This window comes from Melanotaenia boesemani, chromosome 10 (assembly GCF_017639745.1).
Source record: "Melanotaenia boesemani isolate fMelBoe1 chromosome 10, fMelBoe1.pri, whole genome shotgun sequence".
NCBI classification, from domain to species: domain Eukaryota; kingdom Metazoa; phylum Chordata; class Actinopteri; order Atheriniformes; family Melanotaeniidae; genus Melanotaenia; species Melanotaenia boesemani.
In genome coordinates this window covers 22236643-22244567 of record NC_055691.1, presented here as the reverse complement: position 1 = coordinate 22244567, position 7925 = coordinate 22236643, and positions in this window count along the sequence as shown.

The following is a 7925-nucleotide window of genomic DNA, read 5'->3' as shown; positions in this document are numbered from 1 at the left end:
ACTCATGGTCAATAACTCCACAGCTACTGTTCATCTATGTAATTCCCTTTATTTGTTTTCTCCCCACTTTCATGTGACAAGCTCTGAATTCTGTGAAATCCATACTTTTGTATCTCCTTTTATAGCTGTTTTACCTGTTTAGAGAAAACGGTTGGATTTTTTTTTTTTTTTTTTGTAAAAATGGCACAGCATTAGTTATCTGACTAAACATCCAGCCTGAACAAACACTCTGTAACTTCCTCTACAAGAACAACCACAGAAACTGGGAAATTCCCTGGCCAAGAGGGAAAGGGAAGGCTGAAATATTATCCATATGGAGGTGGCAGGTGAAAGGGCATGACTCAGGGAGCAGCAATCCCCCCCCCCCCACATTCCTCTAGTGTGACAGGAAATGGAATAATTGTACCTCTGTCAAACACCAAAGGCATAGTTCATTTGTACACGTGCATATATATATATATATATATATATATATGAGCCCATCCCCCAACACCAAACACGTGCGTCTTTTCCCAGAATCCATTCTTATGTGATGACTCAGCTGACCACACAATGACTTGCTCTCCTCTTCCTTTCATCTGTCCACGCTGGAGATGCCAAAGGAAGCGGCTGTAAGAGCTGAGTCACAGCAGCGTCTCACCTTGATCTCCTCACAAAACCCTCCTCTTTCTCCCTATCACAAGAAATGCCCAGCTGTATGAAATCCAACATCCTTATAGAGTGTAACCAGCTTCTTTTACTTCCTCCGCTTGTTCTCGTCCTGCATCCTTCCACCTATGTGTGAATTTATAAGCAACATAATAAAGATTGTCTTGTTAGACGTCCATAGTCTCACAGACAACATTCAGATATTTTCTTGTGCAAACCCAAATTTTTACCCAGCTGCTTCATAAGACAATAACTCATACAAAAACTCAGAGAAACTAAGAATACATGATCTCTTCACTCTTCTTTCTCTCTGTTTAAAAACCAGCATGCATGAGATAAACTGAGACTTTCAGTGCACAAATTGCTGTCATGACACAGCCTGCTGAACTGAGGCACGTGCAGTGGTAATCAAGAAAGTATGATTACTCTCAAAAGTGTTTTCATTGGTAGAAGTTATGCACAGTATTTGTTTATAGTCAGAAACCACTGTGCAAAATTTTCAGTTAATAATGACAGTTCATTATTTTTTCCTCCAAACAATTGCATACTGTGAATATTCATCATGCAGCTGTTTCATTGTGCACCCTAATTATTATTGGTATTAAATAGTGTAATTGTAAATCTACATTTTAAGTAATGCACTCAACAATATTTTTGCAACACTTAACCCCTTAATGCCCAACAAAACAATCAGATATGTGTAACCCCTTCTAAATCTTGAATAATAAAAAAGAAAACAAATAATAATACAAAAAAAATGTTACAGTATGATATTATTATTTGGTGGTATTGCAGGTATCCATGAAGGACTCAAAAACAAAAAAAAACAAAACAAACAAACAAACAAACAAACAAACAAACAAACAAACAAACAAAAAACAAAAAAACAACACTTGTTTACACACCCCACACCTGTTTCTTATCATTTAGTCTCTATGCTAATTTGAGCTAATTTGTGTCCAACTTTAAACCGACAGAACACACTTAAAAATGTCTTGATAATGAAAATATTTGATCAAAATCTCAGTGAAACTGCTTTACTCTGCATTTTAATGAAAATATTAGTGTCAGTGTGAAAACAGTGTGCATCCTAAAATGAGTCATTCATAGTGAATTATCACTAACAGCTACAGCTGCTTGATGCTTTCATTTGAGCGCTTATTATTTAATCATCAGGATAACAGTTTTATTTATTTATTTGTTTTTTGCTGAAACAGAGAACTACATTTACCAACAAAAAATGCTACAAACACCAAAGACTTAAAATATAACCACTAAAAGTTAACAGACAGAAAAAATGTGACTTATTTTGTTGAGTGTTGCTTTGAAAAAATAAGCATCTTTCTTTCTTTCTTATTTTCTTTTTTTTTCTTTCTTTCTTTCTTTCTTTCTTTCTTTCTTTCTTTCTTTCTTTCTTTCTTTCTTTCTTTCTTTCTTTCTTTCTTTCTTTCTTTCTTTCTTTCTTTCTTTCTTTCTTTCTTTCTTTCTTTCTTTCTTTCTTTCTTTCTTTCTTTCTTTCTTTCTTTCTTTCTTTCTTTCTGTCTTTCTTTCTTTCTTTGGTAATATATCACTGCTGTGGTTGAAACTACTCTCTGTTGCCCCAAGTGGCCAAAAAATATAAGGCTGCTGTTTTGAAACAAGCATGTTTAGACACTGATGCCATTTTATACTAATTATATTTTCTGTGCATTATAAAATGTATAATATATTTTAAAACTTTCATGATTATACTGGGGAATGTACAGAAAACTGGAGATGGGAGAAGGGGTTGGGGTGAATGTGTGGGAAGGACCATAGGGACAACTGAGTAGGAGAGAACAAGACAGTGAACAATAACAGGATGGGACATTGGTAGAGAAAAGAGGAGGAGGGGTCAGAGACCCCTCCCACAGGCAGAAATATAGTTATTATATATAACATGTAGATTAAACACTCAATAAACTGTAAATTACAAAATAGCTACAAATTCCTGTTTGTTTAATGTCTCAGGTAATCACAAGTTGACTTTGCTGAACTAGCTGTGTGCATGCCCTTTTCCTTGCAGAATTGTTAAGGTACTATTACCATCAGACATCACTCTCACCCTTGAGACCACACACACAAATCAGAGTTATGTAACTATCTTATTCCAGTAATCTGCAAGGTTTAGAGATGTCCTTGGTAACAATCACTATAGCATCAAAGAAAGGACCGGATTGCATAACAAACTGTGCCTTGTAAAGGTAGCTTAATGTCTCACATGTCAAGCCAAATGTTTGCCATCCAGCGCAGAGCCTATGTAGATCTAGCATCTGTTTGTTTCCATATCCAATATCGTGATTAATTTACATTAGCCCTTCAGTTTCACAGCACATTTGTGTGGCAAAGCCACAAGCACACCTCCCACACCGATGATCAGTCTCCTTTCAAAGGAGTAGAGTCCTTAACTTTCTAACTTAATCTAGTGAATTTAATCTTTGTGTAGGCATTTTATGGTGTTTCTTAGAAGAATGAATGGGCTTTTTTATTTAATATGAGATACCAAGGACACACAATTACATCTATGCCTCTTCATGGGTGTTTCATAGCACACTTCACTCAGATTTTTCTATAGATTTGTGGCCTCCACTATAATTGAAATGTTACATTTTCTTCTTTTATTTTCAAAGTATAGTCTTCGTAGTTGAATGCAACATGTTTAGATACCCACTTCAAAAGATTTTCATCCAAATACAAGAGCTTGTGTGATTTATTTTATACACTGTTTATACACTGCTCTAAAACAGTAATATGGGTTTTCTAGTTGTTAATGCAAACACGCAATTCCTAACGCTGTTAATGTATCAGTATGTGTATGGAAGATTTATTTATTCTCTAATATCTTATTAGTGACTTAACAAATAAAAAACTATGTCCAGATTTGATTCCATGTCAAGATAAAGGTTTCCTCCAGACCTCTGATTCAAATGTGTTTCCAGCTGTCCAGATATGACTAATTAAATCCGTTCAGACACTTCACATTGAATAATTTATGATGCAAAAAGGAAATGTCACTCCAGTTTGAATATCTGGTTGGTTTCTGTCATGTTGTTATAGCAACTGCTACTATCAGCATCTTTTGTTCACTCTTTAAATGTCCTTTTGGATCATTATCTGATGCTACAGTGATTGATTTAGGATTTCTTTGCTTTATTAGACCTCAAATAGGTTATTCTGTAATGAGCTTTCTACCAGCAGATGACCTGCTAGTTGACCCTTTTACTGTTAGGCGTGTTGCAATCCTTTAACTTTGAATGACCCAACAGCATGGGAGAGAAAAAAATAAGGTTTCATCTGGTCAAAGATTTACTGTCAAGCTTGACTAACTAAAATTTTAAGACAAACTTAAACCTTGACTGAAAACTGATGAAGAGAAGCTAAAACTGGAGTGATGTATGGCCTTGTGTTGTTGAGTTAAAAGTCTTGTTACAGCATCTTGCAAAGTCTGAAGGGAACCCAAAGCTGATTCCTTAGAACAAACAAAAAGACCTTACAATAATCTAATAATTTAGACATAAAAGGATGAATAATCATCTCTAGTTGAGCCTCCAACACCAGTAGTCTGAGTTTTAAAATATTTCCTAAATGATAAAAAGTTTCAAACTAGCTGTTTGAAATAATGTTCAAGGGACACTGAAGTATGAAAGATGACCCCCAGGTTTCTGAGGTTTGACTCAAAGGAAGAGCCTAAGAAACTGATATGCTACCTAATTTCAGGAAAGTTCCTGTTTTATCAGTGTTTAATTGAAGAAACAGAATGAAGTCATTCAGCCATTTTTATAATCTCTGACAGGCAATCACTTAAACAAATTATTTTTTAAACTCAGAGGTTCTAAATGAACACTATAATTGAATTTTGTCAACATAAAGCCAGAATGATTTGGCCTAGCTTAAATATGTATAAAAAGATAAATGGACCCTAAGCATAGCCCTGAGGTACCCCACGAGACTCAACTGTTGCTTCAGACATCACTTGATTAATAAAAACACAAAAAGACCCCTCATTTAAATATGAAAATAAACCATTTTAAATAACACCAGTAATCCCAAACATACTATGAGGGATCTATACAACCAAAACTATCCAGAGTTAGTTGTCAAAAAAATCTAAATGTTCAAAGCATAATTCATATAACACGATAACTAACCAACAAACAGCTGTAATAACAATCAATAATAGTAATAATAAACAATAGCTGTATTTCCCCAGGAGGTGGGACAACAGAACGCAAAAATAACAAAAACAACAAAAGTCAAATATGCACAAAAACACAGATACATGCCAGAGTTTTATTTTCTGGATCCTCTGATGTGTGAACTCAGATTCATTTAAACAATATCATGTTCCTGTATATACAAACAGAAAGCCACAGAAAAACACTGCTGCCCTGGGCACCACTTCCTCTGCGGCTAACCCTGACGTCAAGGCTGGTCTGCAAACCACAGCTTCACCTCAGTTTTATTTTTCTGGCGAGGAGCAGCTGCAGAGGCTGCTGCTCTGCACAACCAAATCACTTCATCTTTACCTCAGCACATCAAAATCTGTTGACCTCTTTTGTAAAGGCGTGGAAATTACGTGAAGCAATTGCAGTAACAAAAATGAATCATATTAGCAAAACTGAAGTTTTGACAAAAAGGGTTTAAGCCAGTCAGCCAAACAGTACTAAATTAAAACAGTAGAGTTTGTGGCAATAGTTAGAATAATATTCAACATATTTCTTAAAAAGTGTGTAAAACTTTAAGTCTTTTGGATGTGAACTGTAAAACTTGTACCATTTGAAGAAGATCTGTCTGTGTCTGCATCCACATGCAATGTATAGTCAGACATCCACATGGTGTACCTACAATCACATGATAACACTTCACACCAGCACACACAGTTCCTAACTTAACTACACAGTTTTTACTAAACTAATTGAACACTGTTAATTTTGATAGACAAAAACTTGTGTTTACACAGACCTAACCACGCCTTAAGTGTTTGTCCTTTTTGCAGCATATTTTCTCTTCTATATTTCAGTGAAATATGATGGAGATTTTTCAATATTTACCATTATTTCACAGCTGAACTTTGACGTTACTTTTAGCTTTATTGATTTTGTAGCATGATGCCTTATTTCTTCTACTTTATTAAGTCCCCAAAAACTTTACAAAAACTGTGTTGTGGTACATAATTATGAATCAGTTATTATAAAACAGTACAAACGTGAAAACTGCTACTTTGCACACTTAGTGCTGAGCTATTTTTGTTGCTAGTAATACTTGGCATAGACGTGAGAAGTTTAATGGATTATCAGGTGAGGGATATTGTAGGTTGATGTGCATGTGACACTGAAAAGTTTGAGTTGGACTGAACAACGGGCAGCTCCTGTCAAGATTATTGTGTTTGATAACAAAATATTCAGATATTACACAGTTAACGCAGCCAGAAGTCAGTGAATCAGCAGCCTGTGCCTGCAGACGCAGTAGCCTCTGCTGGTGACTGTGTGGCTCATACTGTATATGATATATACATTTACATTTACAGAGTATTACATTTATCTGAGTATCTGAAGATCTATACAGGCCATTATGTGTTGTCTACTGAGGAGGAAGCTATATTGATTTTAGGGTTCTTACAGTTATGTATAAATGTCTTAATGGTCTTGGGCCTCCGTACTTATCAGACTTACTTTTAGATTATGAACCCCCGCAGACCCTGAAGTCCTCTGGTACCGGCCTCTTGGTTGTTCCCAAAGTCAGAACCAAAACTTATGGTGCGGCCTTGTTTCACCACTATGGGCCTCGACTGAGGAACAGCCTACCAGACAACCTCAGGGCTGCAGAAACTGTTTTTAAAAAAAAAAAACAGGCTTATGACCTGACTTTTTAGTCTAGCTTATAGCTGTATTTAGCTTATTTAACCATATATTCTTCTATTATTTTTTACCACCTATTTTTTATGGCTTTCTGTTTTATTGTTTTACATTTTATTGTTTAATTTTTGCCCATGTAGTTTTTATAAATGCCTTTATTTTATTTATATTTTTCCTGAACTCCTTTATTTGTATTCTTGTCACTCATTGTTTGAGTTTATTTATTCTTGTTTTTACAGATCCTCCACACCAGTAGCTCTACTTGCTCTGTCTGCTGGGTTGTTGCCATGGTGACTGCCCTTGTCTGGGTGGCTGGGGGTCCTGCACTGCAGCCTTCTGGCTGTGGTGTGGACTTCGGCCTGTCCTCACCTGGGTGGTTCCTGTGGTGGCGCCCTATGCGGTCATGGGTGGGCTGGATTCTGGTGTGACTGGATCCCCAAGATATCATTTCCTCACAGCAGCATCAAGCCAGATGTTTTAATTTTATTATTATTTTTTCAGAGACAGTTATTAGTGATGGGAGTTCATGTTTGTACAGGATGTGGTATGGGCAGGTGGGGGGAGTGTGCATGCGCTTTGTATGTGTGTGAGTTTGTGTACGATTGTGCCTTTTATTCTTTGTTCTATTCTTTAATGTGTGAAGACTTTTAAATTTTGTTAAATTTTGTTTTTAATGAATTTTTTATGTTATTTTATTATGTTATTTTTTGTGTTACTTTGTATATAAACAGTGCTCTATAAATAAAATTTGATTTGATTTGGTCAACCCACCATAAACAGAGATCTTTGCTGTGCTGCAGTGATTGACCTGGACGTTTTGAAAAACTGAGCTACAGCTATCATCAGATTCTTGGTCACACTCACTTTTTTTATAGCAGGTCTTACAAGAATTATAGTTATTTATGGAAACGACGAATATATATCATATGTAGGGCCCTCAGGCAAAGTAGCCCAGTGACTATCACAATTAGATATAAAGATGTTTTTAAGAAATGCCCAGATTTTACAAGTGCTGTATTTAATGACAATGTTTTTTTTGTCCTCCTTCAACCAAAGTCATTTTCTACAGAAGCATGTGCAACATTGCCCCATATTACTGGTGACTGTTTTATCTTCAGTATGTAGGATCTTGTGATCTTTTCAAGCTGAGGTGCTTCATTTTGCTTGAATTTAGCAACCACGTAACAAATCTTTTTATAAATTATGAACTAGCCCAGATATTTTAATCAAGATTTATTAATGCCATCTTTTCACACAGGTTCAACACTCATCTCACGTCATAGTTCTTTCATGCATCAGGAATCCAATAACTTCAAGGCACACACATATTTTTCACCAGTGACTTAAATCTTTGTTTTCCTCACATTTTAAATCGATTTATTACTGGCACAGCTGGTTTTACAG